Source organism: Chionomys nivalis, chromosome 4 (assembly GCF_950005125.1).
Source record: "Chionomys nivalis chromosome 4, mChiNiv1.1, whole genome shotgun sequence".
In the NCBI taxonomy this organism is placed as follows: Eukaryota; Metazoa; Chordata; class Mammalia; order Rodentia; family Cricetidae; genus Chionomys; species Chionomys nivalis.
The window spans coordinates 51410139-51424912 of record NC_080089.1 but is presented as its reverse complement, the minus strand read 5'-3'; positions in this window follow the sequence as shown (position 1 = coordinate 51424912).

Sequence of the window (14774 nt, the reverse complement as noted above, 5' to 3'; positions counted from 1 at the left end):
CCTGGCTAGCTTATGCCCCAAAATAACGACACACAAACTGTATTCTTTTAAACACTGCTGGGTCCATTAGCTCTAGCCCTTACTGGCTAATTCTCATATCCCGATCAACCCATCTCTAATAATCTGTGTAGCACTAGTCTTACCGGGAAAGATTCAGCATGTCTGACCTGGCAGCTTGCTTCATGGCGTCTGGCTCTGAGAGGAGCTGCCCTGCATCTCGTCTGCCCCCGAGAGGAGAGGAAATGGCGTTTGAGCTCACTTCCTCTTCCTCCCAGCATTCTGTCCTGTTTACTCTGCCTACCTAAATTCTGCCCTATCAGATGGGCCAAAGCAGTTTCTTTATTGACCAATGAAATCTCACATCACTGGGCAGCTCCTCAAATCTTTACCCAACATGAAAGTGAAAAAGGATTATCCAGGGAAGGGGTGTTCACATGGAGGGGAGAATCTAATCAAAGAAACTGACACTTAGCCATGGGTGTGAGGAAGTCAGAGGATATAAAGTGGGGATAGGAAAACATTCCAAGATAGAGTCTTAGATTGGTCTGGAAAGCAATCCCTCCGCACAGATTTTTGGAATCATTAAGACTTCTGTAACATTCCTTGTAGTCATGTGGTAGGGTGATAAAGACAGATAATGGATTAAAAGGGGAAAGGAAATTCTATGGACTTTTTTTTTAATAATGTGACTTGCGGGGGTTTTAATTAGAAATCCATGAAGACATAGCAGGGTTTTATTTGTTATTCTGTTTTTTTAATTGGGGGAGGGAAATAACTGAACATATATCAATAACCTTATGGGGATGGAAAAACTGATTTTGTTTGAAGCAAAAGATAATCAAAACATATTCTTGAAAAACTCAGAAAGTATATGATGGCAAAGGACCAAATGATGAAGAAGGAGATGCTTGTCAAGTGTGTCTGACTAATTAAAGACAATAAAGGATTGACTCCGGTCTGGATTTCTGTTCTCTTGACTATAACTCTTAGGAAATGATGGTGGTATTGTTTTCATTCCCGTTTTCTACAGTACTGAGAAAAAAGAAAGAAAGAAAGAAAGAAAGAAAGAAAGAAAGAAAGAAAGAAAGAAAGAAAGAAAGAAAACACTAAATGGATTTGTGATAATTATATTGCCCAAAGTAGATTCAAGTAGTAAAACACAAGCCGCCTTTCAAAGAATTCTCTTTGGAAGCATAAATTTAATTAAGAGAGAAAACACAGGCCTTATAGGGTGAGGGTCACTGTATTTTAACAATAGCATTTTCACAGTCTAATGAGAGAGGTAAGGTCAGCCAAACTTGGCAGTAGACTCGGGTGTCTTTGCCTATTATGATTTCCCGGCACATCAATCCCCCAGGAAATAGAAAATTTAGTTGCTCTGCTTTTTTCATCCATTCCCATTATTGGACTTTCGTTAGTTCTGGAGCCTATTTTCCCAACTTCCTCCTCCAATTTCTAATAGAAATGGGAGATCTGTACCAGAGAAAGGAGAACAAACGTGGGACACAGCGTCTGCCTAATCTGAAGCCTTTGTAAAGCATCGGACACCCCGGGGGGTTGTTTTGATTCACTTTGCTTATCATTTATATTCGAAGTCAGCAAACATTCATCGAGTGTAAATTGGGGACCACAAACTAAGCTGAGCTGTGTTCAATGTAGGTTATGAAGTTGTATTTTAATGAATGTATAATGAACAACAATAAAAAACAAGATTAAAAACAAAGGATGTTACATAAGGGAGAACGAGCTCTATTCATTTATTCTGACAACTGTGATGGGGTTTTAATTACAAAAATACTTAACAGTACACAGATGAACTTGGTGTTGTACATCATGTAAAATTAATGGAATAACCATAATGAAAGCTCTTGCTGTGACAGCTGGCAGCTTAATTCTTGTCATTTTGCAGAAAGCAAAATTGTCAGGTTGATATTTATGTAAGTATGTTTACATATGTGCACATACATGTAATACTGCAAGAGTCTATTCTGGCACCTGAAAACAAGGAATGACTTTTGCCTCCGTCATTTGCTCCATCTAACCATTTACCAATGGTTTCCTCCTCCGTCTCTGCTACAGTTTCCTCATTGCCAGCACTTGCAAAGTATTCTACGTGCATCAAATACAGCAGCTGCAGGAGAAGTTAGGGCTCCAAATGGGGATATGCACAGAGATCAAAAGGTGGAAAAGGCAAGGTCACCACAGAACTAAATCAACAGCTTACACCCAAAGGCTGGTGTTGGAAGCATCTTTTGTATACATCAATGAGAAAGGACAAGCACATTCAGACTGTCCTGCACAAAGACAAAGATATCTCTCCACATTAAGGGATGAAACACAATATTGAGAGATAGCTCATGCCCTCTCTCCCCCACCAGGACTAACTAAATTAAGTCAGATTTTGTGTAATTTTCCCTACAGTAAGCAGAAGAGTTTTCCAGTGATAAGCTTCAAATTCCTTTTTAGATGAGTTATTGAATTAAACAGTACTCTTTAAAGTCTGGCATCACATCCTGTGACTTTTCCCAGAAACATAAGGAATCTGGGTAATTAATCCACAAGAACAGACCTAAATCTGGCAAATTACAATATTCTTAAATGTAGAGGAGACTTCACACTTGCTCATCCTAATACAAAGCCTTGTATTACGTACAATGTGCCAGAGCTATGCAAAATTTGATAAAATTGTAGAGATTCTCAGATTGGGATCCACATCAAGGCTATATTAGAAACATTGGTCTTATTAATCCATGGTTTTGATAGGGGTTTGGGGTCTTGATGCTCTACTGTGTGTATTTCTAGAGCATCAGATGCTCAGCTGTTGGGGGCAGAGTCACACAGACATAGCCATCCCTTCTGAATACAAGGCTGCATTTCAACGAGCAAATTTTGGAAGTGAGGGGAAGATTCACTCATGATCAACACTTTATCACGAATTTTCATAGAATCTGCTCCATGTATGGCATTTTCATTCTTCTTTTCATGGACGCTGACCAGGTCTGTTTACTGTGACTGATTTTAGCATGCTGCTTTGCCAGGAATCGTTTTAAATTTGTTGATGCCAATTAGTGCCAATTAACAGACATATACTATCCTGATTTAAATGGTTTCTCTAACATAGAAACCAATCAGTAATGAACCCTCAGCTTCTGCCTCAATGCTAGCCTTGAAGAGTTATTCTGTTTTTTTGTTTTGTTTTAATATTCCAAACCTTGTAGAAGAAATAAAGCATATATAACTCAAAGTCTACCTAACCACTCAACAATTTTTAAAAAGCCAATAGCAACATTCTATAAAATCCTAGCTATCCTGGAATTATTTTTCATAAAATTCTCAGATTTTATTTTTCTGACCAGAAAAGAAAAACAGCATTTTACTAGCATCCCTAAAATGATTACATATTAATATCTCTTTACAAATTTCTTTGATTATTTCAATTTATTTGATGTTCTCCTCCAGCGTTTAAGCACCACATTGGCATTCTGCAAGAAGTCATTCTTAAAACTGAGAAATGGAAAAGATCTGGGCATTGATTTTCCCAGGAGGGGAGATTTGCAAGATCTTACTTCCTCTCACACAAAATAAGTGGATAATTTGTAAGCTGCCATCTGTTCACAATTATATGATAAATAATTAAATATTCAAGGGAACATGTCTTAAATAAAAATGCAAGGATATTTTGTGCTTTGTGCAAATTGCAACTAAGTTTGATATTATACGGAAATAATAACCAGTTGATAGTGGCAGAATCAAGTGTGATACTAGGGAAAAGTTTATGGTCAGGTCGGAGTTCATTAGGAAAATGTTTTGATGGGATTGTGCTATTTGGAGTAAACAAAGTGTCAAGAATTCATTACCCAGGGTTAGACTTTTGTGTAAAATGATAATGGTTTATGTTAAGCATGAATAGGCAGTTTCTACACTAGCTAAGAAAACCAAGAAAAACACAAGTGACAGTGGTCTTAATATCCAATCATGTGAAGACTGATTATCAATATCAGTATATACCATTACACTCATGTTTACCTGGAAATATACAAACCTAATTCACTGCTTAAGCAAGTGGAAAAGTGAGTAAATCCCCATAATTTTTATAACACTTTTCCCTTGGGAGTAATGTGGCATTCCCTTAGTCACATTTGATCAAAATAATTATATAAATCCTGTCTTCAACAATGTGCTATATTTGGCACAGGAAAGATGGCTCAGCAGGTAAGAGAACTTGCTGCTTTTCCAGAGGATGGGAGTTTGGCTCTCAGTACCCATGTCAGGCAGTCCTCAATGGGTAACTCCAGATCCAGGGGATCTGATGCCCTCTTTTGGCCACCCTGGGCATCCTTACATATGTGGTACACATGCATGCACACACACACACACACACACACACACACAAATCAAGCTCCAAATTAGAAAAGAAATCACTACATGTTTAGTTTAGTTTCAAATCTCAAGGAAGGTATAGAAAAACGCATCCTAAAACTTATATTTCTTTTATACTTCTTGAGAAAAGATGATGAACTTAGTGCCAAGCCTAAAACTGAAAAGTCGATTATTAATGTATGCAAGAGTTCTTATTGATTTCCATTATGCATAAAAGAGGCTTCCCTCATGAGCTCTGAATGGTGCAACTGAAGATTTTCCACTACTAGCTTTTACCCATGTGCTTTTTTTCCACTAATAAGAGACATGTTGAAATTCCAGAGTGGATGATTTTGCTAGTCTTACTACTAATTCTTTTTTATGTGTTCTCTTGATTTTCAAGTACAATGCCTAACCTTCTATGGGCTAAGATATCTACCAATCAGCTCATTCAACTCCAGAGTCGCCATCAAAAATATACCAGTCTAATACATTGAAATCCACATTTCCCTATAATATAGCATGCATCAAAAGCAACACAGGTTTCTAGGGAACTAGCTAAAGGCAAACACAAATTTTTTTATTAAAAAAATCTGACACCAGTATTCAAGTCTACAAACTCTTTCAGAATCATAATACATATTTTTTAAAAACTTCTGATTTACTATATTTTAGTCCTAATTTATGCTAAGCAGAATCAGAACTTCATTCATTTTTAATGTTATTAAAATCTCCATCACGGCATGTGACACAAATGATTACCAAAATAAAAGCCATCGTGTCTGGCCAAAACTCTCCTAAGATGTCACTTATCAATAGTTTGGTGAATTTACAATGTTTTGGCTTGTTGACAATGGATCCATTAACCAAGTAGGTCAAATATATATGTGTGTCTATACGTGTGTATATATATGTGTGTGTTTCTGTCTTTACAGTCTTTCTCTGAATAGGACAAACATAAGCCATTGGGATTCTACTTAGTAATTTATAAGCTTTACTGGTTTCTCCTGCCGACAACTGATTCTATTTATAGCCCATGAATGTTGCCAGCTTGATTTTCGAAGGATGTTATACTCTTCGTTTCCAAACACCTAAATAGCTCCATGTATTTCTTGGATTAACTAGATTCATACTGTTTTGCCTTGGCAAACAAGAAAAAAAAAAGTCCTTCTCTGTAGAGACAACGTGTCTGATCCTCCCAAAGTTCCTCCTAATAAGATGAAAATAACCAGCAAATGAGGGCTTTCTTTCAGGCAGGCAAACAGAATCCTACGGTTCCCATCCTTGCCAAAGACTTAACCTTGACATAACTGACAGATGCAGCATCCTGCAAGCAAGTAGGCCACGTGTGCCATTGCACACAGCAGTGTTCTTTACCCATAGGCAGAGCTACTCTAGCTGCACAGAGAACACAAGGCCCAGTGGCTCATCTGTGAAATTAAGTTGAAATAAGTATGGCACATGCCTCCATCCTAGAATCCTGACATGAAAACAGGAGGCTGATAGGGAAATTCAAAAATTGGATTTATTGGGCACTCAAGGCCATGTAATGTGTTGTGAAGATATTTTCCCCATGCTGAAGCATTCCCTCCTGGAGAAAACCTAAATACAACTCAGGAAATAAATGAAACTTAAAAGGATCAGGGACCTCCTGAAATTTACAAGATTCATAAAGCTCCTCACCAACAGTATATAAGCAATAATAGTTACTAGAGAGAGGAAACTCTCTGACCAGCTCAGCTGCCTGCGAGTGAGGCAGGAAGCTCCAGCAATGCAACTTTTATGAGCTGTCACCCACACCAGAGTGGGCTGTGGTGACACACTTGCCTTTGAGTCACCCATGTTCCTGTCAGTAACCCCAATAAATTCACAGTTCACTAACCTAGATGTGGGTGGGATTATATGGTTCGGTTCCCTGGTTTCTGTATCTATGTGAAAATAAAGCCACCTGAGACTTTATTGATTAAAAATATGATAGAGAGAAGATGTAGATGATTTGATCCTGACGCGTGTCTCATGACTGAAGTATCTATGAAGAGCATGGACTGGAAGGAAGCCAATATGCACATCTGTTCTAAAAATTATTCATACAGCTGTTTAGGAGCCTACTCAGTGACACACTCCATGTGAAGTACCCCAGGAGACCAGGTAAATTATAAAATATCATTGCACATCTCTCAAGAGCTTGGAATATGAGCTATTACAGTTTTGATATTATTACAGTAGCTTTCTCTTTGACTCATCCCCTCTGAGTCTGTAAGTTCACTGGGGTTCCATGGTACCCTGCAGAACCCAGAGTGAGATGAGGAAACACTAGACTAGTTAAATAGCCTCATTTCATTCATTTTCCTTTCCTAGAGCATCCTTGAAGTCCAGCTGCACTTACCTTCTTGTGTGACCAAAGGCCAGCTAGCTGCGTTACACACAATAACCTATGTTATCCACAGAGAAAGCCTGTGCAACAGACAATGGTGGTGTGCCCGTGTGGAAGTGAAGAGTTAAGTCTTTGATCAGCAAGTTTCATTAAATTCCCTTAGTCATACATCTAATAGGTAACAAAGCCAAGATTCAATTTCACATCTTTCTGACTCCAAAGCTTTACTTGTGTGCATTGAACACAGCCTTCCAACCTGTGGTCTCATTTGATCCTTACAATCACTTTGAAACCCAGGAAGTGGTGAACCAATCACCGCCACAGAACTGTGAGATGATATTCTTCATCTCCATGCTAGTTCAACTAAATCCAATTTTCCTTCTATGCCCTGTTGGCACAATATTAATATCTGTGGAGTGTCTCAGGGAGTACATCCTCTTAGAGGTGTTTAGCTCAGCCATGTATAGCATCAAAGCTCAAATGCTTGGTAACTTGTGATACCTGAGACATGATCTGTAATAAGAAGGTTCTTTTCATCTTGTCCCAGAATGAATTCTACAGGTTGATAGGGCCTGTTTATTTGTTCAGTTATTAGGAGAATTTTCATGTGTGCATGGACTGCTGCAACCAAAATACCAGACAGAAACAACTGGAAGAATTTATGTTGCCTCACGTTTTTAGTCTGTGGTCTTTTGCCCATGTGCTGAGGCAGAATAGTATGACAGCAGGCATATGTGTTGGAGTGACTCTTCACTTCACAGATAGGAGGTAGATTAAGGGGTGTCATAGAAGAAGGTGGGTCTGTAAACTGTTTTAGGGAGTTAGTATTGCTTGATCTATCATTACTCAGGTAAGATTTCTATAATTAGCTTACAAATCACTGGGTTTTCATGTGAATTATTCATAGTTATTTTTTGCTAATATACCTCCTATCCCTCATTACCCCCACCCTACTTCCCAAAAATTCAAAAGCATTTAAGATCTAAGCACGTAGAAATTTTGAAATACACAATAATTCTTATTAAATATAGTTAACATACTATAAAAAGCTCTAGATTAATTTGTTACGCAGCAACTGCTCATCAGAACACATATTGAGTCACAGGGTAGGGATGTGACTGAGTCTCAGAAACAGTGAAAGCAGAACACAAATATTATAGGGACCCTGTTCACACTGCCCCTGCATTCTTTTATGGGTACCCATCTTTCTTAGCGACAACTAATGGTAAGAAGTCTTCCATTTATTCTAAAACTCTCAGATTTCCTGGCTTGTAGTCTCAGCCATGAGGCTTAAATCTCTAGTTTGGAGAACAACTCTGATCTACCAGACTGGAGTTGAAACATCACTTTTGGATCCAACCCCAATAGCTAGAGGTGGGGAAAGGGAACTGGAGTAAGATATACTGCAGGGAATGGTCGTCCTTAGTAGCCATTTGACTCAAGAGAGAAGAGAATATAGTTTGCAGAAACATTCTGTCTGAGATCATACAGTGCTGAGAAGTAGACTGCATCAACTTCCTGTCAAACTTTTAGCAAACGCTTTGTTTTGAGACCCTCCCATAGGTATCTACGGGAAGTACATGTAAAACGTTCACTTCTGTGCATCCATTCAAAATAGAGATTCTTGACTTTTAGTCTAAATTTATGACTTTATACCTCTGAGTAGTGAGACCCTGAATTTGCATTCTGAATCAAATGTTCATATTTCCATAAAACTTAATATTAAAAAATATGTGCTTAATAATTATGGTATTTTCAACAGAATCTTTTTCTTTCTTCCAAAAATTTTCCCTCAAGATCTATTATAAAATCAGATCTTGGAATTCTACTTGCCATCTCTCTATCTTACAAGGAACATTCTCCTCCACACACTGGAAAAGACGTAATTTATGCCCAGAGTACAGAAGAAGAGGAGGATTTCATTATGTTTGTCTTCCTAGTTCTTAGAGAAGGACAAGGGATTTTTAGAACAGTTTATTTTGCTTCAGTACTTACACAACTGAATTATAGCAATGCGGAGGTTTTGTGAGGCTATCAGTGCTACGGTTGTAAATATATATCCTGTCTTGAAAACTGCTGTTCCTATTTATTACTGTATTCCCGCACTGCCATAAGGACCCCAGGAATGACAAATTCTCACCTCTGCTTCCCCCTCCCCCAGCCTCCTCTATCCTGACCCCTCCAAATCCCAACCCCAATGCTCACAGCGGTCCTCTTCAGACCTCTGGCAGCCTATGCTACTGTTCTACTCGAGGTGCCAATAGGTCCCCTTCAGGTTTCTAAACAACATTTGAACTGTTTTCAAGAGCAAGGCCTCCTTCTTCCCATCCTCCGACCCCATCTCCTTTCCTCTCCTTTTCTTCCATCCTCTTGGCTGTTTCTCACACTGTCCAACAGGCTTCGGCCACCGGGACATTTGCCTCTGCTCCTCCCTGCCGTGTTCCTATGGAAGACTGCCCCAGCCATTCAAGAATCTCCCGGAAGGATGCCTCACCAAAGGGACTTCTTGTTTATTCTAACACACACCCCCACACAGCTTCCTGTTTTCCGCTTTCCTGTTGTCCGTTTTCCTGCTGCTGCATTACTTTCCTCTGCAGGGCTTCTCAGTACAGAGCACCCATTCCGTGGCAGGGACTCAATGAACCGTTCTTGAATGAATGCATGAGTAAATAAATGCATGTATTAACAAGTAATGGACAATTTACTTCATTCTAAAGGACTGAGAATTTTATCGTTCTTTAAAGTACCTAGCTATTTTTTAAAAATTATTTTTTTAATTTCATTTTACATTCCAACCACAGTTCTCCCTCCCACCCCTCCTCCTGATTCTCTTGTGTCCCCCCCCAGCCACTCCCATCCACTCCTCCCAACAGGTAAGGGTTCTAATGGGGAGTCAACTTAGATGTAAAGCAAAGAATAACCAGACTACAATCGGGAGCTCCAGGGAAGCTAGGTAACAAGGAGGACCCTGAGAGGGACACATGGATCTCCCTGGGAGGAGGAATTCGATGAGAACTCCTAGAGCCTTCATCCAATAACTGAGGGAACCAGATGCAGAAATCCACAGCCAAGCAAGCTCCAGGCCGAGTACCTAACACTTTCTAGAAGGCAAGCATCTCTTTCAAGCTCAGCTTCCAAATGTTCTTGAGAAAGAGCATGGTTAATAGAATATGCAAGATTGTATGGTACTGCAACAAATCAAATGCTTGTGGCCAGTTTCCACTAACCAGGGGTGGCATCCTCCTTCAATGAAGGAGCTTCAGAGAAGAGCTCTTCTTCAGAGCTTCAGAGAAGAGCTGGAATCACTTCCTGGCTAGGGCAGATTATGAGACAAAGATCTTCACTCTCAAATCTGTAAGGTAACAGTGAAGTGTACAGCACCGCTCTTCAGAGACTGTGCCACATCCATTGGAGCCTGCCTGGTCATTAAGCCTAAATTTACTGTGCTAAGGTCCCCAGCATGCGCATGTGCTTTGTGAATAATGCATCAGGCATTAGCACGTGTGATGATTATTGGGAAACTTCGAAGCATCTTCCAGGAAAGACCTGGGACTTCTAGATTTCTAATTTAATATCTATTGGGCTAAAAATAGCTCCTAGCTTTTCAAGGGCAGAGAATGAACTCACTTTGTAATACCCTGGTTCCCAGTGGGCAACTAAACATGATGAAGCCTTGCCATTTGTGTGCTTTGACTATTCCCTGGGGTGGTACAAATCTGATTAGGCCTCAGAGCTAATGGGAGGAAAGGTGTCACTGTGATGATGTGAATAGCACATTGCATTCAAGACCGCCCCTCACTCAAAACAAACATCTAATAAACTAATACCACTGTAAAACAGATGCACCTAATCAACTGAGCCAGTTATATGTAATTGACTTCTCAAAAGAGATTCTTGACCCTTACTTCAGCTCAGTGACCCTCGCATCATGAATATCATCCCAGAGGTCCCCAGTTCAGGTCCAATTACAGTGGAGCTGCAAGCAGTGCTTAGTTCGGTGGCGTGGTACGGGTGGGTAGACGTGATCCCGGCAGTGACAACTGCTACAATGCTGGGAACAGTCAGGTGAGCACATCTTTAGTGCGTAGTGACAGGCCAATAGTGAGGAGGATGCTATGACTACAGCATCTGTGCCCCACTTCTTCAACAAGATGTGCTTGGAGCAATGGCTACTGAGCCATAAAAATGACAGGGACCTAGAGAACATTTTAAAAACTAGATTCTCTAAGGCTCCGGACTAGAAATAAAAACTTGGTGGATCTAAGTTAGAGTCAGGAAGCACTCGTTCTTAGGAAGCTTTGCAGGTGACCCCATGTCGGTTGCTGTCAGTTTGTGGGTTTGTCTGGATCCTGAGGCTCTAATCCAAAGCTAAAGATATATGGCTTCATATGTTGCTTTTCTGTTCCTATGACAAAGCAGGACAACCAAATGTCTTTTATGAAAAGGGGTTATTCTGGCTTAGACTTCCATATAGGGAGTCCATAGTGGTGGGGGAGACATGGCAGCTAGGAACCAGAGCAGGAAGCAGATAGACCACATGGTCAACTATAAACAGAAAGCAGATATATATATATATATATATATATATATATATATATATATATATATATATATATATATATATAGAGAGAGAGAGAGAGAACTGGGAAGTGAGGTGCAGCTTTAAACTCTCCAAGCATACCCCCTAGTGGCTTGCTTCTTCCAGCATAACCACATCTCCTAAAGATCCCATAACCTCTGCAAGGAGCACCACATACTCATGACCAAATGTTCAAATACCTGGGGAACATTACTTTTTCAGTCTGCCACACATGCTAGCATACTCCACCACAGCTTTATTCCCAACCTGCTCAGTAGGCTGGACTTTAACCTCCAAGAAAAAGAAATACTTTAAAAAGAAATTTTAATCACCTTGTACTTTGTGCCTTGACTATAAACAAAACTTCTGTGGCTATATTAAAGTAAAAGATTTACTATCTGATCCCACTTGATGACCTACTGAAATTGGACGTTGAGGGCTGAGGAGGAAAAGTATAGGAATATCAAGGGCAGAATAGATGAGGAAACCAAAGGTTAAAGAGAAACAAATGAAAGACCAGTAGATAAATATTAGGGAGAAACTATAGACTTCACCCCCCCAAAAAATATCAGCTCAAGATGCTTAGAATATTGATTTTAGGGACAAATTCTGGGAATGTTGAAGGTAGTAACTGAATTTTTATTGTAGACACTATGTCCCTATCTTACTAATTGAGGTGCACATAACTGCTTACAAATTAACAGGAAGGAGATTTCCCCCTCTTGTGTGAAACAACAGAAATAAGACAAGATACCCACCAGCCTATAGATCAAATGACCTTTCAGCAACATGTTTATTTGCACAGAGAGATCTAGATGGGACCTACTTCCTAGGAAATCCTCAAGGATTCAACAAAATCATGCATATGGCGGGCTTAGTACCTCTCTTAGTTAGGGTTTCTATTGCTGTGAAGACACACCATGACCACAGCAACACTTATAAGGGAAAACATTTAATTGAGGGACTTACAGTTTTAGAAGTTTAGTGTTGTTGGTTTTTTGTTGTTTTTTTTTTTTTAATCTCTTTTACTCTTTGGAGGTCCCATCATCCAGCTCCCAAATAATCATATAGAGGCTATTCTTTCTTATGGAAGCCTGGCCTTAGCTTGGCTTATTTCAAGCCAGTTTATTTTAAGTTATCCTATCTCCCTTTAGCCTCTAGGCTTTTGTCTTTCCATATACATTTCTTTATTTCATACTCTGTGGCTTGCAGTGTAGCTGGGTGTTTGGTTTCTGTCATTCTTCTTTCCTCCTTTTCTTGCTCCTCAATTTCCTCTTCCCAGGTTTCTCTTCCTATTTATTCTCTCTGCCTGCCAGCCCTGCCTATTCTTTCTCCTGTCTACCTATTGGCCATTCAGCTCTTTATTAAACCAATCAGGTGTTTTAGACAGGCAATGTAACATAGCATCACAGAGTTAAATAAATGTAGCATGAAAGAATACAGTACATCTTTACATCATTAAACAAGTGCTCCACAAAATAAACAAATATAAGACATCTTCAATTAACATTCCACAAGAGTTTAGTCCACTATTATCATGGTGGGATATGGTAGCATGCAAACAGACATGGTGCTGGAGAAGAAGCTGTTGGTTCTACATCTTTGATCTACAGACAATAAGAAGGGAACTGAAATACTGAGTGCGGCTTGAGCATATATGAGACCTCAAAGCCCACCTCCACAGTGACACACTTCCTCCAGTAAGGCCACACCCACTCCAACAAAGACAGATCTCCAAGAGTTCCACTCCCTTTGGGAGCCATTTTCTTTCAAACCACCATAGTACCGTGATCAGAATTTTTACTAACTCAATATTTAGAACCACTGCTATTGCCTCCTAACCCTCCTTCCACCCACCATTCCCTATCAACTTTTCCATCAAAATTGGAATGACCAGTTCTAACTCATTGTATGTTTTCTTCTTAACCACTTGCAATCACACAAACACACACACACACACACTGGAATGTGCACACTATTCCTCTTTGTGTGCTGTTGACCACCCTAGAATCTGTAGTGAGAACTGGCTTGAATCACCTGAATTATTTAGTATTTGACAAGCATATACTATTTGGAATCCTAATCTGGCTTTCAGATAAAAATTTCCCTTTAGTCATTTAATGCTAAACCCAACACTGGCCAGAGCTTGAATAGATAAATATAAAATTACCCTTGCCAATTCTTATGAAGACGTATGTAAATACACAGTTGGGCCCAGCAGGAAGATTGAATATTTAAAATCTTCTTGCGTATGACTAATGAATGACAAGCCAGGATGAATGGCATACTGGAAATCAAGAGACTGAGAATTACCTCACTCTGAATTCTGAAATAGAAAGAGGATTTATTTCCTCGGATTTTAAGCTACACAATCAGCAGATTACTAAAGGATTTGGTAAAACGGGCTCTGGAAAATACCTTTCAAAGACAGAACAGAGCATCTTGTCCTGAGCCTGAGGCCCCCAGCTGGGGAGATAAACCACGTAAAGACACTGTGAAATTGACAAAGTTAGAGTCCCCCCTCTCTTTAATGTGTTCTGCTTTGCTCTGCAGTTTTCTCTTACTCCCTACCTGCATCTTCCAGAGCACAGAGCTTTACAGCTATTCATTTTTTTCTTAAGAAAAAAAATCTGATATTAGCCATTTAAATGCCAGTGTGAACAAGGTTTAATATCTAATTCTTCCTAAGGGGATTTACATTTTAACAAGAAAAAGTGTGTATGTGAGATTTATTAAACAATCTCCTCGGCCGGAAGATAGTTTTGGGAAGAAACATGGGGACTCTTTCTTTGCCCATACTGCAGTATTTAAATATGAATGTTATATTTCTGAGCAGTACACCAACCTTAAAATTCCCTTTTCATACTGGTTGATTTTTCTAGAAAGTCATGGATAATTAAAAAATCTCATGAGGCTCTTTGGATACAAGAAATGATAACGAAAATAAAATATTAATACTAAATAAACAAGTTTTTCTAACATGAATATTAAGTCTGTATTGGCAAAACTAGAGCAAAATATTCACCAGGAGTGACCTGGAAACATATAGGTCTTGTTCTACAAAGAAGCCTGAATTTTATATTGTCCATAAGAGTAGTTGCCCAAAGCAATTTTAAATGGAATTTAACTACATTTAAATTGAAAACTGTAACTTCATATATATATATATATATATATATATATATATATATATATATATATTAGAAGAAATCACTTTTGATAGTTGATAGCATCAGGAAAAAAATGTGTTTTAAAATATCTGGCATAAAACTCAGCCAGATAAAGGGTGAAAGCAGAAAGCACTTAGGGGATCACTGCCTCTAGGTCTTCGGCCAAGTGTTGCAGCAACATCACTAAGTGACAGCTTGGGCCTACATCTAGACACACTTCCACAGTGTTTTTCTCTCGCAATTTCAAAGTTTGTGGTCTCTTGAGGTCTTTAATTTTTGTTCAGGATAAAAG